This window comes from Tachyglossus aculeatus, chromosome 2 (genome assembly GCF_015852505.1).
Source record: "Tachyglossus aculeatus isolate mTacAcu1 chromosome 2, mTacAcu1.pri, whole genome shotgun sequence".
NCBI lineage: Eukaryota > Metazoa > Chordata > Mammalia > Monotremata > Tachyglossidae > Tachyglossus > Tachyglossus aculeatus.
The window spans coordinates 28232635-28252067 of NC_052067.1; the positions used below are offsets into that span (position 1 = coordinate 28232635).

The 19433-nt window shown below is 40.3% G+C and overlaps 1 protein-coding gene across 6 annotated transcripts in view; it reads left to right on the forward strand.

Annotated features, from left to right (window-relative positions):
- Positions 1-19433, forward strand: part of THRB (thyroid hormone receptor beta) — a 331256-nt gene that overhangs the window by 191626 nt on the left and 120197 nt on the right. The gene's annotated exons all lie outside the window — the stretch shown is intronic.

The following is a 19433-nucleotide window of genomic DNA, read 5'->3' on the forward strand; positions in this document are numbered from 1 at the left end:
TCTTTGTCAATTGAAAGGAATTAAGATCTAAATAATGGTAAAGGTGCCAATCTGGGGGAAAACTTGGAAATGTTTCATAACAAAATTAAGAACAAGATTTTCTTTTGACTCAGGGGAGGAAAAAATGAATTCAGTAGAACCATCTGGGAAGTTATTATCAAGCAGCAAGGGTTTAAGAATGGGCTTGATTTCTAGAAACTTGTTTCTATTTATGCTGAATAGGGCCAGGGCAGCAGCTGGTCTGTTGAAGTCTGTCTTGTTTGCCCCACTTCCAGCCTTCTCAGACTTTCAATCAGCAGGATTTCACCCAAGTTTTCATCCTATCAGACATTTCATTTCTCAGTGTTTTAATTTTTCCACAGTGCAGGGCAGGGTGACTTTAAAAATCTGTAGTTAAAAATGCCTCATGTTTATGTTCTCTTCTCCTCTTCTGCTGCACGCACTCCCCAAAATTCACTTCCTCCAACTTCAAGTTAGAAATAGTTTTTAACAATCTCATTTGTGAGAAACTAGGAGGGTTGCAATAAGGAAGCATACATTATTTTTCTTTACTGAAACTTTTACTCCTCACAAGGATGCCGTAGAATCCGTTGTCCGGACTTTCGGAACATCTCATTTCTCAACCTGAGAAAGTAAACACAAAGTTGCTGGTCAGCTGCATAGACCCAAATTTATGCCCTCCAGTGACTTAATGGGCCACCATTTTTGAGCTACCCTATTTAGCCATCTGTCCACTAACAGAGGACTTTGAGGACTAAGTATAAACTTTAGTTATCTCTAATGGAACAATTGATGCTGGGATGAAAAGACTGAGCCAGATGTATCGGAGCTGGACCAGGGGAAACTTATTCTCTGCCCCTCCGACAGAGCTCTGAATTTATGAGGGGGTGGAGGTTGCTCATTGAGTTACTTGATTTTTGCATGAATAGGTCTCTTTGGACAGGGGCAAAATTGAAAGAGCGATATTTTACGTATCTAGATTTCCTTGCATTGCAGGACTGTAATGTCTTATTTATGGATATACACTTGTTTAATTGTGAATTCAGTTACTTATTTTGATTACACTAGATTGTAAGCTCCTTGTGCCATGGATCGTATCTTCCAACTGTTATAATCCTAAGCATTGGTACAGTGCTCTACATGTAGTGAGCACCAATAAATATGACTGATTACTTTGTAGGGGAGCAGTGTGGCCTAGTGGATAAAGCATGGGCCTGGGAACCAGAATTTCACGGGTTCTAATTCGGGCTCCGCCACTTGTCTGCTGTGTGACCTTGACTTCTCTGTGGCTCAGTTATCTCATCTGTGAAATGGATATTAAGACTGTGAGCCCTATATAGGACAGGGATCGTGTCCAACCCGAATACCTTTTATCTACCCCAGTGCTTAGAACAGTGCCTGGCACATAGTAAGTGCTTAATAAATACCATAATCATTATTATTATTTATAAATACTTTTATTTTTTTCCCTACTGGAGTGTAAGCTCCTTGTGGTCATGAAATTTGTCATTTGCTTGTTTTCGACTTCCCTAGTGCTTCGTTCAGTGTGTTGCACCCAGTGGGTGCTCACTAACTGATGATCTTACTACTACCACCACCACACCGTTCCTATTGAAACAGAGAATTGTTGCTATGAACCCCGTGGTTACTCAGTAATAGTCAGGGTTGACATTATCTTTCGGGGCTTTGGTAGCCACCCATTGGCTGATCAACCTGAACACCAGTGAAATCAATCAATCAATCAATCGTATTTATTGAGCGCTTACTATGTGCAGAGTACTGTACTAAGCGCTTGGGAAGTACAAATTGGCAACACATAGAGACAGTCCCTACCCAACAGTGGGCTCACAGTCTAAAAGAAAGGGATCCAAACTGAGCCTTGGCTCAATCAATTAGTTGTTAGTGAGCACTCACTGAGTGCACAGCATGCATTCATTCATTCAATTCTAACCACTCAGGAAAGTACAGTACAACAGAGTAGGCAGATTTCATAGCAACTCATGAAGGGAGCCCCTTCGCTAGGAATAAGGAGGAAACAGAATCTAGAGCTACAGTTAGTTTAGGGCCCAGAAGGGCTGAACAGTTTCTCACCCCATTTAATTCATTCATTCATTCATTCAATCATATTTATTGAGTGCTTACTGTGTGCAGAGCACTGTACTAAGCACTTGGGAAGTACAAGTTGGCAGCATACAGAGGTGGATCCTACCCAACAATGGGCTCACAGTCTAGTAAGGTACTTGGTAAGTGCTTACTATGTGCCAAGCACTGTTCTAAGTGCTGAGGTATAGATTCCAGTTAATCATTTTGGAGACGGTCCCTGTGCCAGATTGGGCTCCCACTGTTCATCCCCATTTTTTACAGATGAGGTTACTGAGGTGCAGAGAAGTTAAGTGACTTGCCCAAGGTCACACAGCAGACAAGTGGCAGATCCGGGTTTAGAACCCATAACCTTCTGATTCCCATCCACTACACCATGCTCCTTCTGGGATTCAAGCTGGATAGGTGGCAGCCTCTTTTGAGATGTTGGAAGACAGTAGTAATATTTTTAGGCCCAGGTTCAAACTAGAGGAGGAAAAAGGGCTCTGAGTTCCAAGAGTTCACAGAAAATATCTGGCATCCCTCAGGTCAGTTTCATAGGGACAAATGGGAGGGGAGCATCAACCCCCAGGGAGACAGAGTGACAACACGGAAAGTTATTCCCTCTGCATGGTTCTCTGGAGTGAGTGGTCTCCCTGAAATCAATGTTTCTGGCCCCATTTGTTCTGTTCTGAGTCATAGCTCTTCAACTATTTCAAGTATGATCTGAACCACAAAGCCACACAGATAGTTTTCAGGGCCAGAGTAACCCTGGTAAAGGAGTGATTGCTCCATGCTTCCCTTCCCCACCTCACCACCAGCTGTTTCTTTGGAATCCCACAAGCCAAGAAAATCCTGGGGGCCCACTCTAAGGTGCGTTGACTGACTGAACCATGCAGCTCACAGAATTTGCAGAGAAATTTTTTCTAATTCCTTTCTGAGCTGACTGTGCCACTTGGGCCTCTGGAGAAGCCCAACATTTGTCAGGAGCTCTAAGGGCAGTTTGAAGTGGTCACAGCTATGTTCATTCATTCATTCAATCGTATTTACTGAGCGCTTACTTTGTGCAGAGCACTGTGCTAAGCGCTTGGGAAGTACAAATCGGCAACATATAGAGACGGTTCCTACCCCCAACAATGGGCTCACAGTCTAGAAGGGGGAGACAGAGAACAAAACAAAACATATTAACAAAATAAAATAAATAGAATAAATATGTACAAATAAAATAAATAAGTAGAGTAATAAATATGTGCAGATATATATACATGTATACAGGTGCTGTGGGGAGGGGAAGGAGGTAAGGTGGGAGGAGGGGGAGAGGAAGGAGGGGGCTCAGTCTGGGAAGGTCTCCTGGGGTTTTTTTTGTTTTGTTTTTCCATTCGTTCAATCGAATGAATGAATCGAATCAAATGAATTGTATTTTACACATGATTAATAAAATAGAGTAATAAATATGTACAAATACACAAGTGCTGTGGGGAAGAGGATAGGGCAGAGGGAGGGGGGCGATGGGGAAGGGACGAGGAGGAGAGGAAAAGAGGGGGCTCAGTCTGGGAAGGCCTCCTGGAGGAGGTAAGCTCTCAGTAGGGCTTTGATGGGAGAAAGAGAGCTAGTTTGGCGGATGTGTGGAGGGAGGACATTCCGGTCCAGAGGTAGGACGTGGGCCAGGGGTCAACTGCAGGACAGGCAAGAATGAGGCACAGTGAGGAGGTTAGTGGTAGAGGAGTGGAGTGTGCAGGCTGGCCTGTAGAACGGGAGAAGGGAGGTGAGGTAGGAGGGGGCAAGGTGATGGAGAGCTACAACATCTTAACCCAGATCTCCTGGAATGCCACTGTCTGGGTAACTTCTCACTTTCCAGAAACATTCCCCAGGGCACTCCAGATTCCTAAACAGGAGTCTGATTTCTGGTTAACTAGCTCAGCATGGAGAATGTAACAACTTTAAAATGAAAAAAATGATATCAGTGTGTAATCAGCATAATAAGGAACTGCAACTAAAGAGGAAGCTCGGACCATTTCTTCAAACAGTTCATTTAAGCATCATCCTTTTCCCTCTCTCTAATAGTTGTACTAATGAGTGATCAATCAACAGCATTTATTGAACACTTACTGTGTGCAGAGTACTGTCTAGAACAATGAAATAGAAGTAGCAGAAACAGATTTGACTAGATGGAACAGACTTCATATTGACCCTTCTGACCACTATTAGCTTTTTTTTCCCCCAGGTAGCAATACCAATATATAGTCAGTGTACACAAGTTGGATATAATGTAATGAAGTTAAGGATAGTAATACAACACGTTAGTATAATATGCATCTATATTGAGTATATCATTATACACGAGTTGGCCCAAAGTAGATTCAATGTAGAAAGAAACCATTTTGCTCATGAAGGTGGAGTCATGAAATTGCTATGCTTCCAAATCTCTGCCTCAACCTTATTGGGTTGTACTGTACAATTTGTTGTACTTCTAGATGTTTATGCAAACAATAAGTGGCAAGAATGTAAAGAAACCCTGTCCTTCCACTGACTTTTCCACCACTGTAGACAGCACCACCATCTTCCCTGTCTCACAACTTGTAACCTTGGCATTGTCCTCAGCTCATCTCTCTCACTCAGCCCATATATACACTCTGTCACCAAATCCTGTCAGCTCAACCTTTGCAGTGACTAAAATCCACCCTTTCCTCTCTATCCAAACTGCTACCATGTTAATCCAAACACTTATCCTTTCCTGCCTGTAAGCCTCCTGGCTGAGCTCCCTGCAACCCATGTCTCCATACTTCACTCTGCTGCCCAGATCATTTTTCTGTGAAACCATCTGGTCCATGTTTCTCCACTTCTCAAGAACCTCCAGTGGCTTCCCAACCACCCCTACATCCAACAGAAACTCCTTACCATAGGCTTTAAAGCACTCAACTTGCCCCCTCCTACCTTACCTCCATGATTTCCATCTACAGGCCAGCCAGCACATTTTGCTCCTCTAATGCCAATCTTTTCACTGTACTTTGATCGTGTCTACCTCAACTGACCCCTCGTCCATGCCTTGCCTCTGGCCTGGAATGCCTTCCCTCTTCGTATTGGTCAGACAATCACTCTCCCCATCTTTAAATCACATCTCCTTCAAGAGGTCTTCACCAACTAAGCCCTAATTTTCTCCTCTCTCACTCCCTTCTGTGTGGCCCTTGCTATTATATTTGTACCCTTTTATTCACCTCTCCCTCATCTACACTGTCTTATATACATATCCGTAATTTATATTAATGACTGTCTTCCCCGCTAGGCAGCAAGTTCAATATGGGCAGGAAACCTGTTTGCTAATTCTTTTGTATGGACTCTCCCAAGTGCTTAGTACGGTGCTCTGCACATAGTAAGTGCTCAATATGATTAATTGATAGACTGTAAGCTCATTGTGGGAAGGGAACATGTCTACCATATCTATTATACTGTACTCTCCCAAGCGTTTAGGATAGCACTCTGCACACAGGACATGTTCAATAAATACAATTTATAGTGGATGACATAACAATAATATGGAAATTCATGTCAAGAAAGCTGTCAGGTTATATTTTCAAACTAATGCCAGACCCTTTAATTTCCATTGAATCAATTCTTACGAAAGTGCATTCTTCAAGAATACAACTACTGAGTTAGAGAAGAAATGTTTGTTTTGTTTTTTTGTCCCTAATGCTTATACTCCATTTTAAGTTACCTGAGCTTAAAAGACTTTTTAAACTTCAGACAAATTGCTTTTTTTTACCATATGGGTTAAAATAAATGGAAATATCTCCTTCTCTTCCCACTAAAACAAAAGTGTTTAAATTGGAAATTAAACACCTCAGCTGTGAGACATTTTTTGAGAGAATTATGGAGAAAAGCCTAATGGGAAAAATATTGTATGAACAGTCAGACCTGTACTCCATTCTTACCTTTGTCACTGAAAAGCTGTGTGGCCTTGGGCAAATGACTTAATTCTTCTGGTCCTCAGTTTCCTCATTTTTAAAAAATAAAAGAATATTGACTGCTGAGAGATTGTCAATTGAGATTTAATGTATGAAATGCTTCCTAGAAGAAGGCCCTGTATCTAAATTACGTTTTCAGGTTTGTCTTTCTAATATGTGCATTAGCTAAAGGGGTGGCTAAAAGTGGAAAAATCTTTTTTGAATCATATATGATTTTCACGTCACCCCACCAAAGTTATTTTCACAGCTCTGCATGAATGGATTGATTGTACCGGCTCTTCCTGATTGCCCAGTGAATTTTGCATGTGTATATATATTTGCTGGACTATGGTCAGTGCAAGTAAGGGAGAGAGTTGCAGAGGCAGGATGCACTGTTGGGCACTGAGGGCTGGTCTTAGGCAACACTGCTTAGTGACCCGGTTCCTCGGGTTGGGTGGGAGCATTCATTCATTCATTCAATCGTATTTATTGAGCGCTTACTGTGTGCAGAGCACTGTACTAAGCACTTGGGAAGTACAAGTTGGCAACATATAGCTCTGCCTGTCTCCTTCTATATTGGAGTGGGCCCATAAAGATGTCTTCCTTTTCTCTACATCTGGACATGCTTGCGGGCAATAGAGAGTGGAGGTTGTAGCTGTGGTGGCAGCTCACCCAGCTGGGAATTATGTGCTTTTTTCCAAGCATGGAAATCCCTCCCTTCCCAAATCTGAAAGACCAAAGCTCTCCCTACATTCAGAGACCTCTTAAAAATCCTTGTGTGCAGGGAACATGTTGTTGATTTTTTTCTGCTTCTTAACAAAATGCACTACACTAAGCATATGCTTAATAATTACTAATACGATTTCTACTACCGAAGTGCCCTTTCTCACCAGATCACTGAGAGTTTTCATTTAGATATTGTCTGAAGTCCCATCTTCTTCACAGAGGCTTCTCCAGTTAATTTGGAGATGTCAATATCCTCCCATTCTGTCCTGTCCACAGGAAGCAAATACTCCTTCAGCATTCCACAAAGTGCATTATCCATGTAATTAATATGATTACTTTAGCTTATTTAATTGTTTGCTTCTCTGTCATTATGTGTCTGTTAACATCTGTACTGTCTTGAAGTGTAAGCCACTGAAGGACAGAATCCAAAACAACCTAACTTCTTTCATGTTTCCTCCTGCTTCTCACAATAAGCTTCTGGAGGTCAGAGACTGTGACTTGCTTCTAGGATAGTCTCCCAGTTGCTTAAGACAGTAGCCGGCACACATCAAATAGATGATGATAAAAATAGGAAAAGAGAATGAAAAGAGAGCTCTGAGAGGCAGGGGAAAAAAAGAAAGGGAATGAAAAGGTAGGAGAGAAAATATAGAAGGAAGCAGAAATATTGAGAGGAAAAACAGCCCATTGGCATCGAGACTTCCAGTTAATTGTGGTTCCATTTTCTAAATTAGCTAGGTGTGAAAAACGTGGATGAAGAAGCCCTTTTAAAATGTCGTTTTCAATATTTCCTTTAACTGTTAAAAAAAACTTTAAAAATACTGACATCAAAGAAATTAGACAATAGTTTATAGTATGTGGACCAACTTTTGAAATGTAATAATCAAATGCTTATATTCTCAATAACAGGGCATTCTATTCACTTGATTACACTATGAAGTTCATATAACCCAAGTTCCTGTATACACTAATGTAACTTAGATAATTGGGTCTCTCAGAGTGGTACAAAATGAAAACAATTGATTATCAGAACTTGGCACTCCTTGCCACAGAGTTGAAATTCAAAAAATCCTAGATTGCATTTTAAAATAGACTTAAATAAAAAATTGTTTGTAATAGTAAAAATATGAACTGCAAAATTCCCTGTAGGTCATTTCATCAAATCGTCCATCTCCAGACAGTTCCAAACAACCCAGTCAGATTGGTTTAGGTGCCTGTTTATAAAAATTGCTGAGGAGAAATAAAATGATCCGTAGAAGAGCAATGAAACTCTTCAGGTGTTGGAAAATAGGGCCTTGAAGAGAAAGTTATGGGTGTGGAATTATTTTAGTGAATAGTAAAGGAGACTAAGGAGTTACTTGAAGTGTCTGTTGCCTTATTACCTTACATGGAGGGTGTTCTCGATCTCAAATAAGGACATATAAATAATTTTTTTATATTAAATGTAAGGAAGACCCTTTCAGAAAGCAGAGGACCCAACTAAATTAATCCTTACTCTGATTCTGCACCTAATAGCAATTTCGTGGTATAGTATCCTGAAAACCCCCATTCAATAATAGTAATTGGTTCCATGAAATTGTAGTAAGTGAAAGGGTGCTGACCAGAGTATAGGTTCCCAGAAGAGGAAATTGTCAATCCATCCTAGTTTCCACTATTCCTTTTCTCACTCTTCCATAATCAACCCTTTAATACCCTTGTCCCCTGTCTCCATCTCTAGACTGAAAACTCCTTGTGGGAAGAGACTGTTTCTACCATAACTGTTACGTTGTACTCTCCCAAGTGTGTAGTACAGTACTTTGTGCACAGTAAAAGCTCAACACGATTGACTCTGTCCATCTCTCCATGTCATCCTCTAATTTCCTGGGTTTGTTCCTGGGTGAAACAAAGGAAAAGACTGACTAGTGTCTTCTATTCTCAGCTACAAGGAACTACTATTTTTGTTGGGGAAGCTAGTAACAGCATGAAAAAGTTTGAGAACAATCTAAATATGAGGATTGGAAGAAAGGGAAATGTTTTTTAATGCATGTTTTTAGTCATTCTCTTTCTGACCAACTGTTTTGATCATGGAACCTTATTAAGGAATGGCCATGGGTGAGAGTGGCAGACTCAGGTCAGTAGATCAACAGCAAAATTGTTCACATAATTGGCCTTGAACCCACTAAATGGCAGAAAAATCCAGGGTACTAAAATTTTAGCTAAAATAACTATGACAAAAGAAATGAGTTCAGTTTTTTCACCTAGAAAATAAAGTTTTGTACTGCAAATACTTCCATTCCCCCAATTAACATCCCATTCAAAAATTGCAGGTCAATCAATTAGTAGAGAAGGAATGTGGCTCAGCCGAAAGAGCATGGACCTGAGAGTCAGAGGTCATGGGTTCGAATCCCGGCCCTGCCAATTGTCAGCTGTGTGACTTTGGGCAAGTCACTTAATTTATCTGTGTCTCGGTGACCTCATCAGTAAAATGGGGCTTAAGAATGTGAGCCCCACGTGGGACAACCTGATCACCTTATATCCTCCCCAGTGCTTAGTGTCGTGCTTTGCACATAGTAAGCGCTTAACAAATTTCATTATTATTATTATTATTATTATTATTATTATGTATTATGCACCTACTCTATGCAAAGCACAGTATAAGCAATTGGGAGAATACCTCAAAGTTAATAGTCATAATACCTACCCTCAAGTAATTCACAATGAAGCTGGGGAAATAGACATTTTATTTTTCTCCAGAAGTAACTTTTTAGAGTTTATAGGTTAAGGACATGTGAAAAAGGGGGAGTGCCTAGGTGATGCATTAAGCTGCCAGGTTAAAAAAAAAAAATGACCAAAACAATGTAAGTGTATTTTAAGTGATCCAAATAAATTGTCATTATTTTATATGCATCAAATAGCATGTAAATATTCCAATAAAAGTCATGAATTCAAACAAAAATGTTCAGTATGTAATCACAAAAATGTCGTCACCACAAGCTCTGCACCCATTAATTTGAAGATCATGTAAATCCAAACACTTCCGCACATTTATAGTATTTCCTTATATAATCACCTCTACTACATAATTTCTCCCCACTCCCCAATTTTTGAGGATGAAACAAGGCCTTTTTTGGTATCATATATGTAATTGTACGCAGTGATCCTGGCACACACTGGGGTAAGAGGAGGAGAAAGGTCAGAACTCAGAAACGTGGAAGACAAGTTGTTTCTTGAAAAGTTACATTCTGAGTCAGAATTCAACCAGTAGCAGACAGGCTTACATCAGGAAAGGGGACTTTCTTCTTTAAAGTGCTTTATGGGAAGAAAAGGAGAAGGAGGGAAGTTAATTCTTTGAGTGATTATATTATGCAGCTCTTGGGAGAATACAGTAAGGACTAGTGGCACGATATCCTTTCCCCTCCTGGTTTTTGGGGGGTTTTTTTTGGTTTTTTGTTTTGTTTCTTTTACTTTTTTCTCCTGTCCCTCCCCCCCACTTATTTCTGTACTTAATTCCATATATAATAGTCCCTTTTTTATTTTGGGTTGCAAATACTATGCAAAAAAGGAGCAATTATATAAGTAAACATGATCATTTAAGTACCAGGTTAAAATTCTTTCATTCTTTAGCTACTTGCAGTTTATTTCTTTGCTCTGATCCAGGTTATATATCACTGTGATTTGCTTTGAGATCATGATGTACTGTGAAAAATGCTGCTCAAAGCTCATGCACGTGCAAAGTTGAATGTGGTCACTAAGGAAAACGTTGCAGAGAATTCAAGACCAGCATTAAGACTCAATAGGGCTATAACAGAAAAGTATGAAAAAAGCATTATAGCAAGGGATTGTTGAACTGATCCCTACCATAACTCCTTTTCATATTAATGAAGAAATTTCCTCAAAAATGATAGTGTGCAAAAAAAAAAAGTAATTATAAAGCTTACTATTAGCCCCTCAACTTCAGGAAAAATATACTCAGATGTATTAGAAGATTTTGTTCTAGCTGGCAATTTTATCATCACTTTTTGACTATTTTTTGATTCTTAAAAACATTTCTATTTCTCCTTTGCTTTTGTATTCATAAATGCAAATTTGCTTAAGGGAGTCTCCAAGATATTGAAGTAATGAATAGATCATGAGGGTGAGCCCTATGAGTAATCTAAAGCATGATTTGGTGGCAAAGAATATTTGAAATATAGGTTTTATTTTCCAGAGTTTTTTGATCCTTAATGATGGCCAGCTGTCTGAAGAAGTTTGATAAGAAAGTAGTAAGAGAATAGAATCCAAGTGATTAAACACAAGAGATGTTTAGATACCTAATCAATCTTCTTGGTAGAATTTATGGGAGCTTTGTACTTTTATTGTTACAAAAATGCTTGACATAACAGAGTCTAAATGTAAAAGTACAATAATCTCTAGGATCAAAACTTTCCAATTAGATACCATTTCATCTATGCTCTGCCAGATAGGAAACCCCAAAAGGCACTTGTTACCAATCAATCAATCCATCATATTTATTCAGTGCTTTCGGTATGCACACTGTATACTAAGCACTTAGGAAAGTGCATTACAACAGACTTGGTAGACATAATCCCTGCCCACTTGGAGTTTACAGTACAAGGGGAGACAGACATTAAAATATACTACAGATAGAATAAATAGAGTATGAGAATAGTTATATAAGTATAGTGGGTTCAAGTGCATAGTAGCTGCAGAAAGAAGCGTGGTTAGGGGCAGTAAAGAGTTTTACTTGAAAGCCTCTTGGAAGAGATGTGAATATTAGAAGGATTCTGAAGGTGGGAAGAGTGGTGGACTATTGGATTTTTTTAATGGTATTTAAGTGCTTACTATTTGCTAGGCACTGCACTTAGCACTTTAGATACAAGCTAATGAGGTTGGACATAGTACAAGGCCCTCATGGGGCTCACAGTCTTAATCTTGACAGTCTTACAGATGAGGTAACTGAGGCACAGAGAAGTTAAGTGACTTTTCCAAGGTCACAAAGCAGGCAAATGGCAGAGCTGGGATTAAAACCCAGGTCCCTTTGACTCCCAGGCTCATCTCTATCCATTAGGCCATGCTAAAGGGGGAGAAAGTTCTGGCCTGAGGGAGAATGTGGGCAAGGGGTCTGTGGCAGGATAGATGTGATTGAGGTACAGAGAGTAGGTTGGCGTTAGAGGAGTGTGTGGGGTGGGTTGTAGTAGGTGATAAGTGTGGTTGGATAGGGAGGGGACAAGTTAATTGAGTGCTTTAAATCCCATGTTAAAGAGTTTCTTTTTTGATATGGAGGTAGTTGTACAGTAACTGGAGGCTCATGAGGAGTAGGGAGTTGAGGACTACCTTTTTTTTAAGGGAAATGATCTGGGCAGCCAAATAAATCAGGCTTGGAGTGGGGAGAGACAGGGAGGTCAACAAGGAGGCTGATACAGTAGAGAGGCAGGAAATAATGAGAGCTCAGATCAGCGTGGTAGCAGCTTGGATGCAGGGGAAAGGAGGGATGCTAGTGATGTTTTGAAGGTAGATTTGACAGGATTTGGTGGCAGATGGAATGGGTTTATTGAATAGTTATCCAAAATCCAGTAGTCTTCCTAGCTGTCATTTCTTACCTTTATATAATTGCAACCTATTACCTAAGCATAATTCCTCTGTTGAAGTGACCCATTAATGGAAAATTTTTATGAAATTTTTATATGGTCTATATAGACCATACGTGTGGTCTATATAGATTACCTACCCACCACATACACTACTCCGTTTGATGTTTGTATATCAAATCTACTACCACTGCCTATGGTATAGGTTGTTCATTGTGGCCAGGGAACTTGTCTTCCAACTCTCTTCTATTGTACCCTTTCCCAAGTGCTTAGCACAGTGTTCTGCACATAGATGTTAACGATGTGATGTTGAATATAAACTCATAAAGCTTAGTGATACAAGTCAAGAAACTCTATTCTTCCTTAAACCTACGTCAAAAATAAACACATAACTACTAATTGCATTTCTTGAAAGCTTAGTATGTGCAGGGCTTACTGTGTGGCAATCCAATAGATACCTTTAGCATTTGAGTGTTTATTCTAAGCACTTGAGTGTAGTCAGTTAATTATTCTGGCACTTATTTTGAAATGTGCACACTAACTACTTTCTTCTTTTCTTTAGCCTGTTATTGTAATGTGTGTCTGTGTCTCCCATTAGGTTTTAAACTCACTGAAGGCTGGGAATGTGTGGCTTGCTCCTATTGTACTTTTCTAAGCACTTTACCTACAGTGCTCTGCAGTCAGTATTTCCCCAGTACTTAGTACAGTGCTCTGCACACAGTAAGTGCTCAATAAATATAATTGAATGAATGGAAGAAGATCAGTAAACATCATTGACTGATTAATTGCAGAGCACTCTATTAGAAGTTAGACACACTCCTGCCCTCCAGTAGCTTGCAATTTGTCAATTTCAAAGTATTCTGAAATGTGAAGTCATTCTTTGTTTTACTTCCACTAATGGAAGTTTATGTTGTAAAATGGATTAGAAACTTCAAAGACCACCTGCTATCCTAAACATCGCATACACACAGAATTACATTACAGAGAGTTTTTAAAACACATAGGCTCTGTCTATACTTTAAGAAGGACAAAAACAGATGAGGAATCTCAAAACAGGCATTTTTCGCCAGCATTCAATGCATACATTTTTAAAAATATCTGAGATTATCACAATCTTCCAACATATAAGATGTTTGCAGAGTTTGTTCAACGCTAGGAAGCTGCAACACTTTCAGGACACTTGATTTCCAATCATTTAATTGCTAGTTCATGTATTACAGAAAATGGAACTTGTACATCTTTATAAAGCAAACCAGAGCACCAACATATGATTATCCTAAAAGCACAGGATTTCATCCATACAGATCAGCTGTCTTGAGTCCTGGTCAGTGATCTACTCTCAAGGATGCACTTTATCTTTGAAGAAATGTGTTCAAAAACTTGTTTTGAGTCTTCCACTGACAGAGGATTTTGATGTATTTCTGTTATATTAATATGTGTTGATTTAACAAATTTTATTTGGTACTAAAGATGGGCAGAAAGTCCCCTGGTGATAATTCTTTCAAGGAAATTTTTCTGGGAGCACGTACATTCAGCTTTTGAATTCAGCCCCAGAGTAGTATCATCACTCCCATGTGCCTCATTAAGTACAAAATTGGCTGAATGTTGTTTGCACGGGAAACATCAGATGAAACAGATTCGGTTACACCATAAAACCAGTCTTCACAGGGTCATCGTGGTGATGTATTTCTGAAGTAGAAACACACATCCCCAAAACAATGGGAAAATTTGGTTTTCAAAATAATGAACTGGATGTCCTGCTGACACCTCATCCTCAACATGTCCAAAACAGAACTCATCATCTTCCCACCCATGCCCTGTCCTCCACCTGACTTTCTCATCGCTGTAGGTATTATATTGTACTCTCCTAAATGCATAGTACAGTGCTCTGCATACAATAAGTGCTCAGTGAATACAGTTGATTGATTGACAACACCACTGTCCTCCCGCTTCACAAATCCATAACCTTGGCACTGATCTCGACTCATCTCATTCATTCATACCAAATATTCAATCCGTCACCAAATCTTGTTGGCTTTACCATCACGATACCACTAAAATCAAACTGTTACTACACAGATGTAAGCAACTTATCATATTCTGCCATGACTACTGCATCAGCCTCTTTACTGACCTCCCTGTCTCCTCTCTCTCCCCAATCCAGTCTGTACTTCACTCTGCTGCCCAGATCATTTTTCTGAAACAAATTCAGTCCATGTCTCCTCACACCTTTAAGACCCTCAAATGGTTGCCCATCCACCTCTACATCAAACAGAAGCTCCTTCTTATTGTCTTTAAAGTACTCAATTAATCATCCCCCTCTTACCTTGCTGATTTCCTACTACCACTAAGCCTACACACTTGGCTCCTCTAATGCCAATCTCCTCTTTCAACCTTGATCTCATCTGTTTCTTTGCCAGCCCCTTGCCCACAACCTCCCTCCTCCTTTGTATATGACAGAGAATCACTATCCCCATTTTCAAGGTCTTACTAAAATCACATTTCCTACAAGAGGTCTTACCTGACTGGGCCCTCATTTCCCTTGCCTGCTCTCCCATCTCTGTTGTTTCTGCACTTTAATCTACCTCCTTTAAACACTTGATATTCACCTCACCTTCAGCCCCACAGCACTTATGTACATATCTGTAATTTATTTTAATGTTTGTCTCCCCCTTTAGACTGTAAGCCCCCTATGGACAGGGAACACATCTACCGACTCTGTTGCATTATACTCTACCAAGTGCTTACTACAGTGCCCTGTCCAAAGTCAGTGTTCAGTAAATACCATTCATGGATTGAAATTCAAAATCAGTAGTAAAAAAAAAAATCTGGGTAGAAAGCAAGGTTTAACAGTGTCATCACTTTAGTAGGATATGCTCAAACTTGGAAGAAGAAACATAAAAATACTATTTTAAAAACTTTAAGGTTAATTAGGTATTTTTAGAGAATTCATGACCTATGAATATTAGCAAAATGTGTTCCATGAAATGTTTTCAATATTTTGTTTTCCCTTGGTTTACTCTCAAGTACAGATCCTGTACTTGAGAACATGGGCAGTAAGTGGGTTCTCCAAACTACAATCCAGAAAGGCTGGGATTGAAATGGGCCCAAATTTAGCCAAGTCATTCAGTCAGTTGTATTTATTGAGCACTCACTGTGTGCGGAGTACTGTACTAAGTCCTTGGGAGAATGCATGAAAACAATATAGCAGACTCATTCCCTGCCCACAACAAGCTTACACTTTAGACTATCTTCCTGTTGGAGAATGAGCAGAACTGGGTTAGGACCATGTTGCCCTTATATAATGCTGAGATTTGCAACTGAGAAAGCACATGGACTTGTTTGTGCAAGAGCACAGAATCCCCTCACTTATGTGGGTCAGAGAAATTATTTCATCTCACTATTTAAGCCTTTCAGTGCCACTTTATTTTTTCTTATAACTACCAATAGGATATCCTCTGCTTTTTATTTTATTTGGATGTGGCATTTGATTCCTTGCCTCCCCAGTGGCTTCACATGGTCTATGGAAACATTCATGGTTGTAGCTTACAGAACCAGCACTATCAAGTATTTCATTCATTCAGTCGTATTTCTTGAGCACTTACTGTGTGCAGAGCACTGTCTGTTTACTCCTTTTTCCTCCTTGATTATTCACTGGATCCGGTTATATGGTGTCTCTCCTGTTTTTGGTTCTCACTATCATTTGTCTCCTTTCCCCGAGTTGTCTCACATCTCGTCATCTCTTCTTTGCACTGAGGTGTTATTCAGTGCTTTGCTGAGCTGCATATTTTGAGCCCTGTTGCTCTTTGCACAATCCACTTAAGTGAAGGCATAATTCCAGTTTAGCCCCTTGATGCTTCGGAAAGATAGCTATCAAGAGTTCATTCATTCATTCAATCGTATTTATTGAGCGCTTACTGTGTGCAGAGCACCGTACTAAGTGCTTTGAAAGTACAAGTTGGCAACATATAGAGATGGTCCCTATTGTATTTGCAATCAGACAATTATTATCAGGCCTTCCAAATCTGCCCAGATGTGTGTATCTTATTTTGCTATACCTGCCCTGAGACAAAAACACTTTGCCACCATCATAAGTGCTCATGTCCCCACAATGATGAATGATGATAAAGCAAATGGACATTTCTACAAACATTTAGGCAAATGAATTGCAGGATTACCAAGAATGGATAAGCTAATTTTAACACTGAGTTGTTATTGATGTCCACACCTGGAATAAAGTCACTGGACCTCATGGGATTGACAGTCTCAACAGCTATGACCTACTTTAGCAGAGTGATTGCAGGAAACACCATCTAGTGATCAACAATGTCATCTTCCACCTGCCAAACAAAACCAATCTATCAATCCATGGTATTTCTTAGGTGCTTTCTGTGTGCACTGACAAAGAGCTTGGGAGAACACAATACTATTTGCTTAGACTGTGAGCCCCATGTGGGATAAGGAACCATGTCCAACCTGGTTAACTTGTATCTACCCCAGCACTTAGAACAATGCTTGACACATAATAAGTGCTTAACAAATCATCATCATCATCATCATCATAATTGAGGTGTTGGACACAATCCTTGCCCTCCAGGAGTTTACAGCCTAGTGGAGTAGACAGACATTAAGATAAATTGCAGGTAGGGAAAAAGGCAGAGAATAATGATATGTACACAATGGCTGAGGGTAGGGGCAGTATCAGAGTTCTTAAGGAGGCTAGACCCGAATGCATAGATGTAGAGGCTGGGGGGATGAGGGGTTAATCGAGGAAGACTTCTTGGAGGAGATGTGATTTTAATAACACTGTTGCCTAGGGGTTAGAGCACGGTCCTGGGAGTCAGAAGGACCTGGCTTCTAATCCCAGTTCCACCACTTGTCTGCAGTGTGACCTTGGGAAAGTCAAAACAATCAGGCCCTATGTAGGGTTCACAGTTTAAGGTACTGAATGGTATTAAATACCCATTTTGCAGATAGGGGAACTTGGGCACAGAGAAGTTAACTGACTTGCCCAAGGTCTCACAGCAGGCAAGTAGCAGAGTTGGGATTAGAACCCAGGTCTTCTGACACCCAGGACCATGTTCTTCCCACTAGGCCATGCTGCTGGGGTCTCATAATATCTTGTGAAAGGAGATTGGGTATCATCCCTGTTTTACAGTTGAGGAATCTGGAAACAGAGGCTGTGACTTGCCCAAGGTCATAAAGCAGACCAGTGGTAGACCTGAGACTAGAATGCAGATCTCCTGACTCCCATTTCCCTGGTCTTTCCACTCAGCCTCACTCTCTCCCCAACATTCAGTGAAATGCCTATTATGCCAACAGTACCTTCCAGCACCTCATGACTCCAACAGAAGCAAGGCTCACAGGAACCCGCATCATGACATACAAATCAAGTTAAGGAACAGGCTGCCAGGTGTTGAGGGACCAGAGCAGAAGAGATCCTAGGCTTTGCAGACCAAGAAACCAAATCAACTACACATCACCAAAGATGATATATGCCACTATGGCACTTCTAAAGAGTGAAAATTGCTCCAGCCTTATTACAGACACGGAAGGATGCCTAAAGAGATGGCAACAGCATTTCAATATTCTCTTCAACACATGCTTTATTATTGAAAATGAAGCTCTGAAAAGGGGAAAAGAGAACCAGGTGTTTCAAACAACAGTAGACGTCTTTGTATGTGCACAGTGTGGTCGGGACTGTGGGTCCCTCACTGGCCTTTTCTGCCACATTCACACCCAAAGGGTAACTATGTTTGTCTGACTGACTGAAAGAGCACTTCATGGAAGCCCAAGAGCAGCAAACAGTGAACCTACCCAGTAACAACAAAATTATAAATAGAGCCACAAGTAGTCTCTCTCCACTGCCCCCCACATTTGCAGTTTCTGAAAATGGCATTTGTATAGATAGCTTGTAGTTAGGCTCAAGTTATTTTTCTAAACATGATAGCCTTTGGTATTGAACAAATGCAACTGGCTTTATCAGTCACAACATTGCATTATGCCTCGGTTTGGTCTTGAAAATTTGAGTTGGCCACAATGTCTGATTTGAGGCCAGATCCCTGTTCCTGGCAGAACCCTTTGAAAGAAAATTGTTATTTAGTGTTAGTGTCTCCTTGCCTACCTAGTTATGTACATGCTAAGGGAGGCAGCTTGATGAGGTCTTTTCCCTCACACTGTCTCAGGCTATGATAAGTCTTATGAAGAAAGGAAAGCTTGCAGAAACTACGTTCACAGACAAGGGTGGGCTCTCTGTCGGACTAGACGTAACTGAAACTGGATAATCCAGAGGTCTCATTAAAATCTGCCTAAAAGTAGAAGCAATATGCATTTTAATAAGTGGAATTCATTGCATTTTAGGCCTAATAGCTAACCAATTAATGGCCTAAAGCCATTTCGTTTAATTTCTGAATTTCTCCAGGAACCAATGTGTAAAAGATGGTGTGTGGTTCTGGGAAACTATATCCCCAAATAGGAAAAAAAAGCTGCTGTTGATTAAATTATTTCTGGACCTGTTTTATTTTCCCAAGTGCTTAGTACAGTGTTCTGCACAAAGAAAGTGCCCTATAAATATCACTGATTGATGGTATCACTTTTCAGCCAAGCTCCAAGAGTGTGAGATGCTAGCTGATAATCTAAGCAACTCCTCTGTGGGGAACATAAAGTGCAGTTGCCCTCATTTTAGATTCATTCATTCAATTGTATTTATTGAGGACTTACTGTTTGCAAAGCACTGTACTAATGCTTGGGAGAGTATAATACAACAATAAACAGACACATTCCCTGGGAAAATTAAGGCTGCACTCACCCGACAGCCCTTTTTCCTCTCAGTGGAAAACAACATATATATGAGTTGGAGCAGTGTGGCCTAGTGGAAAGTGCATGGGGCTGGGAGTCAAAAGAGCTGGTTTCTAATCCCGGCTCTACCACTTACCTGTTGGGTGACTTTGGGCAAATCATTTAACTTCTCGGTGTCTCAGTTCCCCCATCTGCGAAATGGGGATTCAGAACCTGTTCTCCCTCCTACTTAGACTGTGAACCCCATGTGGACCCGATGTCCTTGTATCTACCTCAACACTTACTAGGGTGTTTGGCACATAGTAAATGCTTAACAAATGCCACA